The sequence below is a fragment of the Triturus cristatus genome, chromosome 2_2, assembly GCF_964204655.1.
Source record: "Triturus cristatus chromosome 2_2, aTriCri1.1, whole genome shotgun sequence".
In the NCBI taxonomy this organism is placed as follows: Eukaryota; Metazoa; Chordata; class Amphibia; order Caudata; family Salamandridae; genus Triturus; species Triturus cristatus.
Genome location: NC_140582.1, coordinates 402,181,368 through 402,194,619, shown reverse-complemented (window position 1 = coordinate 402,194,619; position 13,252 = coordinate 402,181,368).

Sequence of the window (13,252 nt, the reverse complement as noted above, 5' to 3'; positions counted from 1 at the left end):
AGAAACACCTAGGACATGCTGGACAAACCATATGTACCTATCCCCATGACGATTTGCGTGATATTCATTAAAAGGCGACTATGCATACAAGGAATCCACGTAGAATGTATTCACACCGCTAGTGAAGCTTTGACATGTCTGACACCCTACCGTGCCTAATCCCGGCGCCCCGCTGGTGGGTATTCTCCAAGTAGACACCCTTGTCATTTATTTATACAAACATGGGTAGCTATTGACGGGCACATTTAATACACATGCACACCAAGCCATTCAAAGGGGATTCGACAAAAATTCAACCAAACTATGCAAGAAACCCCCTCACGGTTAATAAAACACACATCCACCGCCGGATGTGTAATACTTTTTATTTTACTCTCTGGAAAGGAGACAAACCTCACTTGAGAGTCACAGCGTGCTCCTGGCTGAGCCCAATGCTGTGTTACACCCACCAGTGCCCGCCGAGTGCCACACACCTTTGTGTTGTATTCCACCAGCTAGTGCGTATGCTATGACACTCTCTAGCCCATTTGCACTGTAACACCACCCCGTGAATATGTCATGCCACACTTGCCTTCGCACGGGTTATATTTCCCCATCTAACGTGCCTTCCTCGATGCCTATGTTAAAAGCACAGCGCTATGCCATACATATTATAATCTGGGATCCATATCTTTGTCACAGTGCATATGCAATGTTACACTACCCAGCACATATTTTATATTACAACTTTAGAGACTACTTAGGTTACACAACACTGCCCTGTGCATATTAAACTCCAAGGCGCATATCACATAGCAAGCGCTAGTGCCTGTGCTATCTCGCGCTCTCCAATGAATCTGTCATTGCGCACAATGTATTGCATATTATATTTCAAGGCCCGGTTCATCTTATATCACACTTTTTGGTGCATAGTTTATACCATATACTATATCTAGTTTTCATTTTCAATCGTGCTCTCAGGACTATGTTCTATATAACACTGCGTCCACCTACCCTTTTCACGGGCATTACATTTTGCGATGGGGGTGGAGGGTCAGGGGATGCTTCTGCCAAGTGAGCCCGGAGTCACAGTCCCAAACGTCCTCTTCTTCCTGAATAAAAGTGAGATTATGCTGCATACTTGTTCATATTTTAAGTAGTTCGCACAGACACACATTTTAAAAACAATAAAGTTCCTAATAGCCACCTTCTATGAACAGTTAGCTTGCTGCCCCATCCACCTCCTCCCTATCCTCTGTTGTCTGAATCCATGGACTAGCCCGCTCTCTCCTGCCATGCATGGTCTGATGTGCTGCCACTGCCCTCCATTTAGCATGATGTACCAGTCCACTCCTCCTGCCCTCCATTGCCCAATTCTATGGTCCATCATTGACCTCCTGCTTAGCCTCAGTGCTTAGCTTGCTGCCCCTATTCTCCTTCCCCCTGCCCTCCGATGTCTTTGTGCATGCCCCTGCTCCATCCTTTTTGACCACCATGTTCCATGGACCTGCCACTCCTATCTACTCTGAGTGTACTGTTGAGCTCCCCTCCCACCTGCCTAGCATTGTCAGATGACTGTAACCTGTCCCTGCCACCTCCACCCTGCCTGTCCACATGCCATGCCCCTATCCCCTTCCTCCTGTCCTCCATTGTCCATTTTACTGCCACACCCTTCTGCCCTCCCTGGTCTGTTGTGCTGCAACTGCTCCTCCTGCCTGCCCAGCGCGGTCTGTTGTGAAGCCCCTTCCCCTGAACTCTCTTGTCTGTGCCCAGGTCCTGACCCTCCTTTCTATCCTCCATGGTCCTTTGTGCATGACCCTGCACCATCCTTCTTGCCCATCATAGCCATTGTGCTGCCACTTACCCTCCCGCTTGCCATGCATTGTCTTCTGTGCTGCCATGGCCCCTCCCACCTTCCCTGTGTGGTCAGCTAGCTGCTCCTGACCCCTCCCACCTTCCCTCCATGGTCTGTGTGTATGCCATCATAGTCTCACTGTTGCTCTCCATGGCGTGTCTTGTTTCTAGTGCCCATCCTGCCTGACCTCCATGGTCATCTTGCTGCTCCTGCTCTGCCCCCTTGCCCCCAGCCCTCTGTTTCCATGTGCAGACCCCTATTCCCTCCCTCCTGGCTTGTCGGTTCCATTGTAATGCCCCTGATCCGTCCCTCCTGCCCGTTATGGTCTGTTATGCTGCAGCTTTCTCTCCTGTCTGTCCATTATGGTCAGCTAGCTACCATTGCCTCTTTCCCCTCTGTTGTCTGTTGTCCATGTGCATGGTCCTGTCCCCTCCTTATTGCTTTCTATGGATTGTTTTGCTGCACTCCCGTCCCGCATGCCCTGTGTGGTGTATTGTGCTGCTGCAAACCCTGATGCCTGCCCTGTAGGGTCAGTTTGGTGCACCTCTCAATGTCCCTCCTGTCCTCTGTTATCCGAGCCATGTCCCTACCCCGATTCCTCCTGCCTACCATGATCCAATGTCCATACTTGCGAACATTTTGAACTTGGTAAGAGGGAGATTTTGAAATAAAACTGGGGTATTGATTTTCCCCTTTGAGTTACATTGAAAAAGAGAAGATTGTAGACAGGAAACAGACCAAGTAAAGCCCATTTGAGCTTAAACACATTGGACGTTTCCTGGCTGAAACAGGTCTGTTGGCATGTATGGTTGTATGACCGCTGCCTCTTCCTTCTGCCCACAATGGTCTATTATATTGCCACAGCCTCTCTTGCCAGTCCTGTATTGTTGGTGTGTTGCCCCTGCCCCCCTTTCCACTGCCCTCCATAGTCTGTTGTGCTGCCACTGCCCTTCCTGCCTGCCTAGTGTGGTCAAATTGTTGCCTCTGCACTCTCCTACCTGCCTTCAATTTTCAGAGTCCGTGCCCCTGACCTCTGCCTCTCAACAGTATCCCAATGAACAACTAGATTGCTAACATTCTATATTTATTACAAAAGTGTGGAACGCCTGACGTCATCTTGATGTAATCAAAACTGTAATGCCTAGAGCATTTCCTTTAGAAATTACATATATGAGAGGGTCTTATTTGCATCAAAATTATAGTTAGTGCTCTAAAAAACTAAAATGAGGACATATTTTCTGAGTTTTCAAATAGCGACAAAGAACTTTTAAATTATTTGTAATCTTAGTTTTTTTATCCAGTTGACCACTTGATTAAATGTTGCATCCAAGGGGAGAGGGTGTGGTGTTACTTCCAGAGCTGCAGACTTTGCAACTGGGGAACCAGGTTGGAGTTTCTGTTTCAGCTCAACATTCTGTGATTCTGGTCAAATCACTTAATCTCCCCATGTCTACAACCAAAATGAATTTGATCTTGTGTGATGTAACCGATGCTCATGTAAAGCACTCCAATACCTGACAAGTCTGCACTATATAAAACTGCAAATACACAAAAAATAGGTGTTTTGCACACTTCTGTCATTGGGCTACATTTGGGCTACATCTGGGTGATATTTGGGCTACATTTGGGCTCTTTTGTCTCTGGTGGCCATTTTAGGAGATTTATTTGTTATGAAGTTTCCTAATTTCCTCATTTACTGCAGTCTCCTCAGTAGGAAATGCTGTCAGTTTTTTACTTTGATTCCATCAAGAAGGTATTCAGATATGTCACACATTTGCCATAAATTCTGAATGTTAGCACTCTAGTTGCTCATTAGATCACTGTAGTAAAGCTACTGCTCACCACGGAAGTCTGCTGCTAGTATTAGAAGTGCATGTTTCAGTCTGCATATCAGAATTTTTTAATGAAATAGAAGAGGATTTGAGAAGTCACTCAAAATGTGCCCTAATTTTTCTTTCTTCAGCACTAATCATAATTTCTATGGCAAAATGAACCCCCTCATTGTGTTCCTTTTTAAATTAAATGTTTTAAGTGTTACCAGTTTATTCTAATCAAGATGGCTTCAGGTGTGCCATACTTTTGTCATAAGTAAGACAGTAAGCGCTCTAGTTGTTCTTAAGAACACTCTGGGACATTCTGTCATTGGGCTATACTTGGGCTACATCTGGGTGATATTTGGGCTACATTTGGGCTCTTTTGTCTCTGGTGGCCATCTTGGGAGATTTATTTGTTATGAAGTTTCCTAATTTCCTAATTTCCTCATTTACTACAGTCTCCTCAGTCGGAAATACTTTCAGTTTTTTACTTTGATTTCATCAAGAAGACATTCAGATGTGTCACACATTTTCCATAAATTCTGAATGTTGGCACTCTAGTTGCTCATTAGATCACTGTATTAAAGCTACTGCTCACCAGGCAAGTCTGCTGCTGGTATTCAAAGTGCATGTTTCAGTCAGCATGTCAGAATTTTTTTATCAAATAAAAGAGGATTTCAGAAGTCAAAATGAGCCCTAGTTTTTCTTTCTGCAGCACTAATCATAATTTATATGGCAAAATGAACCCCCTCATTTTGTTCCTTTGTAAATTAAATGTTTTAAGTGTTACCACTTTATTCCAATCAAGATGGCTTCAGGTGTGCCATACTTTTGTCATAAGGAAGACTGTTAGTGCACTAGTTGTTCTTTAGAGCACTCTGGGAAGCTGCAGTAGAACACAAAGGAATCAACTGACAGTCTCTACCCTTGTTGGATGTACATGTTTTACTGAGAATGTCAGACTTCATTCTTACATGACTGAGAAAGATAATGTGAATTTACAGAAAATATGCTCTCAGTTTAGCTTATAGATCACCTTCCAAACCTCTGTGGGAAAAGCATGAGAAAATAGTTTTCTCTCAAACATGGTTCATGATATCACAGCAGAAGGCTTTTTCACATGGTGAAATCACCTTAGAACACACCACAATTCCTAAAATGAATATGGTACCATCAACAAATGATTTATAATGTGACTAAAGTCTTAAAACCTTCTATTAACTGCAATGCTTTTTAATGAGGTGCTATCATGTATATTGGTCCCAAGATGGCTGCCAACACTTCTTGGATGAAGTACTGACAGCCAATCAGATCTCACGATGAGAGGTGTCGTTAGGCTCCTCCCAGATATGTATGTGATTTTACTTTTGATTTTCTCAGGAACTACTGAACAGATTGACACCATATATGCAAAAGGCACATCCCTGAGCTGAGGACTACCTCTCTGCCAACTTTCAAGTAATTCTGTTCAGCCGTTCGGGCTGTACCTTGGACTAAAGGTCCCTATGGAAAATTGCATGGGAAAAACGTGTTTTGGGACCCCTCTTTTTTCTCAGCCCCCGCTTGATGAATCCCCCCGAGACTTTCAGGGTAGGAGCGGAGCGGAGCGCCCCGCCTATTTTGAAAATTTCGCAAGGATTCGTCAACCGGCGCCAAAGTTATTTCAAATAGAATGTTGCGGATTTCCTATGGACACACGGTCCTAACTATAACTATCTACTGGCGACCGCCAGTAGATAATATATATATATATATATTTATATATATATATATATATATATATATAGACACTCCGTCGTTCCTGGCTTCACACGCACAGATGGAAACGGACCACTGTATGGTGCTCAAGAATTGATTTTTATTGCTGCTTCGGCCTGACGCGTTTCGGCTCCAAGGTTAGCCTTGATCACATAACACGGTTAAGATATACTAAATCAATTTAAAGACATAATAAATTAATTTAAAAACATCTATATATATATATTACATAGAATACAAAATATATATTGTACAATTAGATCTCATATGAGTTTATATATTTTGTCGAATATGTAAACATATAACACTTCAAATTAAGGTTGCGAATAATGTGTGTAATGTAGACTACTGTTGTTGGTATATCCCCTGAGTTCTAATGGGTACTCCATGGTTAATGTCTAATTTATTGTAAATTATCCGCTATGTGTTGGTGATTAGCAGGTGCAAAATAATAGTTGCATATATAGTGAATAAAGTGCTGGTGTACTCGTGGTGTATTGCTCAGTTACTGGTCAGACTCCTTATATAAGGTATGGGTATCCTGGCATAATGCTTGCTTGGTCTTGTTATGGTAAAATACCCAGATGGGAAACCTATTGCTGGCAATGTATTGTTTAGTGTTGTAGTATTGACCTATTTCTACTCCTCTCATAATTAACTTGTAGGACCTAAACTTAAAGTCACCGACAGCTACTGATCATTGAGGAGACCTTTTTAATTATAATTATAATAACCTGGATAAATAATCTAGTATAACTCTGAATATATCCTGACTCTTTAGATATGTGTAATATTTCCAATATACTATGTGCAAAATACGCCAATGAAATAAATAAGTTTGTATATATCATCAGTGTCCACAATTATGTATATATGTATATATCCCCGTCCATAATAAGTTAAAAAAAGTCAAAGACATTTCCTCTTAAAATGTAGATAATAGTAACCATAAAAGCATACAAGTACAAATATAAACTTATGTATCAATATAACCAAACAGACTGTTAAAATATATAATATAAATATTAATATACAATATACATGACTGTATGAGCTTATGTGAGACAAAAATAAATTAATGGGTACAAGTAAGAGAGGAGAATCGTATTGTACCTAATATCTTTTGGTCACCAATACATTGCAACAGCTGGTATCTTAGTGACTGTTTCTTTGAATAATAGTGCTATATTCAGATTTAAAAATGCATGCAATTCAAAATGTTATGCTAAAATCTGATATGATTTCCTTAATAGCGGTGCTTCCACGTATATATATTCTTGCTAATCTATATAGATTCATGAATCTGGGGTTCGACTGAAAATCATGATTAATTCCACTACAAATAATGTTTGTTTACTTTCTAATATTTACTGATGTTTGCTGATAGCTATTATGCTCTACCTGTTGTCAATGTTACATGTCATATATATATATATATATGCTTTTCCTATGGAAACTAGGTCCTAACGATAACGACCTTACCTACAGGTGATACCAGTAGGATATATATATATATATATATATATATATATATATATATATAGGATTATATATATAAGGCTGTACATCTTTAATCAATAGAACATCAATGATAGGTTATCAGAATAGCAATGTGTATCATGAAGCATTAGAATTGTCGTACACTTTTTTATGCATCAATCAAGTGGCTAACTAGGACACTAAGCCTTCCTCTAACATTTTCAATTCCTTTGTAAATAGCCTCCTTGTATCATGTTTGTTTGGTCCTTGAATTGCCCTATATTTGGATGCTCCACTAGTGGGTCTTTTCTTCTTTGTGGCTTTATTTATTTTAAGGTCACGAGGTGAAGTCAGATAGAGAATGCTTAATATAGGATTTTACACTTCAAGAGGTTATAACATCTGTTGGAGTATAAAAAGAGATAAGAGCTAGCCCATCTTGGGCTTTATCGTGACTGCGAACCGTCAGCATGGTTCTCTCTGTCTTTGACATCCACAGAAAATAGGGACTCGATAATAGCAATAGCCCATACAGGGCGTAATAACTCTCATGACGTTTCTATATGAATTAACTTTATGCTGATTTGTATATATGGATATATCCATGTTGTTGATGAAATGTTTTAATTAACAACGTACTTGCCTTATGAATTCAATTGCATGTTTAAAGATGGCCGAAATTTGTCTTTGTTTCCATCTGCTAAGTCCCCTGTTGATGTTGTATAACTTGGAGCCAAATGACCAATCATTGTAAAGCAACTGGTTTAAATAATATTGTCCCGGGATGCCGTGTAAAATTAAAAAAGGCAGTCGCCGAAACGCGTCTTTTTGTGTTTATTTTAACCCAATAAAGCGGGTTATGAATTCTCCACGAGTGCTGTACTTTGTACTTAGTAGCGGTGATATATATATATATATATATATATATATATATATATATATATATATATATATATATTATCTACTGGCGGTCGCCAGTAGATAGTTATAGTTAGGACCGTGTTTCCATAGGAAATCCGCAACATTCTATTTTGAATAACTTTGGCGCCGATTGTCGAATCCTCGCGAAATTTTCAAAATAGGTGGGGCGCTCCGCTCCGCTCCTTCCCTGAAGGTCTCGGGGGATTCGTCAAGCGGGGGCTGAGAAAAAGGGGGGGTCCCAAAACCCGTTTTCCCCATGCATTTTTCCATAGGACCTTTAGTCCAAGCTACAGCCCGAACGGCTGAACAGAATTACTAGAAATTTGGCAGAGAGGTAGTCCTCAGGTCAGGGATGTGCCTTTTGCAGGTCTGGTGTAAATCTGTTCAGTAGTTCCTGAGAAAATAGCATTTAAATCAATATATATATCTATGGGCGCGCTCCGAGCGCGTACGGCAAGCTTACCGTACGCGCACGCTGCCGTGCGCGAGCGCGATTCTGATTGGTTGTTAGATCTTAGTAAACATTGGAATCGGGCGAAACCAGGAAGTGTTGACCGCCATTTTGTCTCTCGCAGTCTGAGGAGGTAAAAACAAAGGTGGAGAACGTGAAAAGGGGGCAGGGTGGACAATTCCTGACCCCCTAGCCTTTGTCAGGAGGTCCCAGAAGGACCCCCAAGTGCCAAAATGTCTTTAAATTTTTTTTCAAAAAATCGCGGGGTGCGCGTAGCGTGTGCGTACCGTAGAAACGGAAAACTTCCGCGAAATACGTAACGGTACGCGCACGGTGAAAAACCTTAAAAGAAAATAAATAAATACATAACTTAGCATTTAAAAAACCATACAAATTCACTGAAAAAACCATAGGTTTCACACACAGTATAGTTAGGAATTAGCATTTAAAAAACCTTGCAAATTCACTTAAAAAACCATAGGTTTCACACATGTTATAGTTAGCTGGACATTTCACTCGTGAAAAACCATTGAAATTCCCCCGTTATAGTTAGTGCAGGCAACTATAACTCACGCGACCGCAATCCTCTGCTGATGACGTCAGATATTATATTACTGATGACATATGTGTCTTTCTGAAAAAAAAATATTTGTAATATATGTATAGCTAAAAATTAATGGAAGAAGACATGGGTAAATAAGTGTCTAAATACAGTGATGTAATATCTGACGTCATCAGCAGAGGATTGCGGGAAAGGACACATCAGCTGACGGTTAAAAACCTTTAATCTCTTGTAACCGGAAATACAGACTTCGGAAAAACAAGTATCATGGTTTTTAACGAGTGAAATGTCCAGCTAACTATAACATGTGTGAAACCTATGGTTTTTTAAGTAATATATATATATATATATATATATATATATATATATATATTATCTACTGGCGGTTGCCAGTAGATAGTTATAGTTAGGACCGTGTCTCCATAGGAAATCTCAAAATTCTATTTTGAATAACTTTGGCGCCGGTTGACGAATGTTCGCGGAATTTTCAAAACTAATGGGGCGCTCCGCTCATCTCCTACCCTGAAAGTCTCGGGGGGATTCGTCAAGCGGGGGCCGAGAAAAAAGGGGGGTCCCAAAACGCGTTTTCCCCATGCATTTTCCCATAGGACCTTTAGTCGAAGGTACAGCCCGAACGGCTGAACAGAATTACTTGAAATTTGGCAGAGAGGTAGTCCTCAGATCAGGGATGTGCCTTTTGCATATATGGAGTCAATCTGTTCAGTAGTTCCTGAGAAAATTGCAGTTAAAGCACATAAATATCTAACGTGCGCGAGCGTAATTCTGATTGGTGGTTACATGTCAGTCAACGTACGAATCGGTCGAAATCAGGAAGTGTCGGCCACAATTTTGTTTGTTTTCAGTGCGAGTGTGAAAAAGGAAGGTGGCGAACGTGAAAAGGGGGCAGGGTAGAGAGTTCCTGACCCCCTAGCCTTTGTCAGGGGGTCCCTGAAGGACCCCGAAGGCAGAAAAAAACATTTTAATTTTTTTTTTTTTAATCGCGGGGGTGCGCGCACTGGGCGCACACGGTGAAAAACCATAAAAAATTTTTTACAAAATTTAATACGTAGTTTATTGTAAAATAAATATATAAAAAAATAATAATACATACATAACTTAGCATTTAAAAAAACTTACAAATTCACTGAAAAAACCATAGGTTTCACACACGTTATAGTTAGGAATTAGCATTTAAAAAACCTTGCAAATTCACTTAAAAAACCATAGGTTTCACACATGTTATAGTTAGGTGGATATTTCACTCGTAAAAAACCAATGAAATTCCCCCGTTATAGTTAGTTTAGATAACTATAACTCGCGCGACCGCCACTCTATCACAAGGATGATGTCATCAGTGATGTCATGAGTGATGCCACTGACCATGTCATGAGTGATGTAATATGTGACGTCATGAGCAGGATTGCGGGCGTGCGAGTTATAGTTTTCTGAACTAACAATAACGGGGGAATTTCATTGGTTTTTTACGAGTGAAATACCCACCTAACTATAACATGTGTGAAACCTATGGTTTTTTAAGTGATATATATATATATATACATCCAACTTTGCCTTGATACGGGAAAGGACACATCAGCTGACGGTTAAAAACCTTTAATCTCTTGTAACCGGCAATACAGACTTCGGAAAAACAAGTAAATCCTGACGCGTTTCGGAGCTGGCAATCGCTCCTTATTCATAGGATGGTGGTTCCGTAGTGTGCTGAAAAGGCTCGTCACAGCACCTTCACTGCATGCACTTATTAAATAGTCCCAGTGGACTTTTCAGGTGAGTCAAAGTTCTTAGCATGCTGGTGCTTGTAGTTCTGTAGTTCTCGAGCCAATATTTCTCCCAAGTGGGATCTGCAAACAAACAGAGTCTATATTATGCCAACTGTTACCCCAGTGGGTCTCCAAGTACAAATTGTCGGTAAGTAAATGTTCAGCTGCGCTCCAAGGTTGTGAAAATTCACTGCCTCTGGCCCCAACCACGTGGTTGTCCGATCCCCACGGCCAGGCTGCCGTGTTCACATACATCCAACTTTGCCTTGATACGGGAAAGGACACATCAGCTGACGGTTAAAAACCTTTAATCTCTTGTAACCGGAAATACAGACTTCGGAAAAACAAGTAAATCCTGACGCGTTTCGGAGCTGGTAATCGCTCCTTATTCATAGGATGGCCGTTCCGTAGTGTGCGGAAAAGGCTCGTCACAGCACCTTCACTGCATGCACTTATTAAATAGTCCCAGTGGACTTTTCAGGTGAGTCAAAGTTCTTAGCATGCTGGTGCTTGTAGTTCTGTAGTTCTCGAGCCGATATTTCTCCCAAGTGGGATCTGCAAACAAACAGAGTCTATATTATGCCAACTGTTACCCCAGTGGGTCTCCAAGTACAAATTGTCGGTAAGTAAATGTTCAGCTGCGCCCCAAGGTTGTGAAAATTCACTGCCTCTGGCCCCAACCACGTGGTGGTCCGATCCCCATTGCCAGGCTGCTGTGTTCACATACATCCAACTTTGCCTTGATATGGGAAAGGACACATCAGCTGACGGTTATATATATATATCCTACTGGTATCACCTGTAGGTAAGGTCGTTGTCGTTAGGACCTAGTTTCCATAGGAAAAGCATTTTTGTACTTCCTTATAACTTTGGCATCGTTCCCAAGAAACTTTCAACCTAGGTTCTGGTTGACATGAAACGTTTGGGGGTGATTCGTGCAGTAGAGACTGAGAATTTCGGGCACAAATTAAGGGTGCACCTACAGCCCAAACTGCTTTTGCGTATTTGGTGTAAATCCGTTCAGTAGTTTTTGCGAAATTTAGGCCAGAAATTATAGTTACATCTCTGGTCATGATATTTCACCACAATTTTGCGATTACTCGCGAATGCATGCTCCAACATTAATGCTCTGATTTGCTGGACGGAAACTGATAGTTGCGTCCGCCATTTTATTGAATGGGAACGGTTCCCGGGCTGAAAATTCTAACATAAGGGGTCAGAGTAGAGGGACTGGCGTGAAGAGCACAAGGTCTTGATGGGAGTCGGGCTCAAAGCAAACAGCAGGCCCTGGTGAATGTACACTTCCCCTCATTGCAGGACAGTCCTCTCCCTGGTGGCCTGGTTGGGCTGCCTGGGAGGAGGAGTGTTTGCACTGAATACATCTCCCATCAGGCTCTGCCCTACACACACCTTCCCACCCAGCTTAAGCAGCCAACCTGGTACTATGCTTCCCTGAGGGTGAGTGGAAATGTACTGTCAAGATGGCTGACACTGCTGAATGGTGTTTTCTTTGACCCCAACTCCCATCAAGGCCTTGTGCTCCACATACCAGTCACCAGTGTCAGTCGATTCTGCCAGTACCTTTCCACTCACTGTCAGGGAAGCAGTGTTTTAGGCAAGCTATTTGGGATGTGTAGGAAGGTGTGTGGAGGACAGAGCCTGATGGGAAATGTAGTCAGGGCAAACACTCCTACCCCCACCCAGTCAAAGCAGGACATCTGTGCTATAGCTACCTGACAGTGAATGGAAGTGTACTAGCAAGATGGCTGAAAGTGTTGCATGGTGTTTGGAGCACAGGTTCTTGATGGGAGTTGGCTTCAAGTTCAACACCATGCACCAGTGTGTCTTGCTTTGCCTTTCAGATAATACAGAATCTCCCACACAGTGGCTCATACATGGCGAAGCAGGAGACATAAAACACAACAACACCTAGAAAAGGGTTTTATTTTACAAAATGACTCTCTTTTTAGAATAAGGCTTGGGGTTTATTTATGCAATTCTCTCTAACAAAAAGACTTTCTCAGATGCCAAAATGAACACATTCAAGTACACATAGAGATATATATTTCTATTTGCAAGCAATTATAACACACTTGGTAAATGCAACAGTTAAATGCATGAATAATACTAATGAATAAACAAGCAGCAAATAATATGCGATAACACTCAAGCAAATATTATAGGATGTCCTGCTAGAGATAAGAAAGATATATACACTGAATTCTCCAAACGATTACATTGGATGTGCACGCTGACTCATTTACACATCACAAAGAAAACACCTCAAATGATCAAAGCCACTGGCCACACATCACAATGGCAATAATCAAAACTCAAACACCTCAAATAACCACAGCACTGGAACCACCCTTCACAATGGCACTCTTCAGAAACAAGTCACCTCACCCGATTGTTCACTCGACATCGTTGCCAATTCACGCTGAGGGGGGCATTGACAGCTGCCTTGGACTCTCAACCGGGACTCAGGTTCTGTTTGTCTTACAGCAGTACCTCTACACTGTAAGTGAACTCACAACTCAGCTGTCAACAAACCTCAGCTTTATAGTCTCAAAACACACACTAGAAGTTTTAAGAGTCTTCCTCCCCACACAAGGAAACTTACTAGAACTGGCATTTATCTTGATGAAGCACATG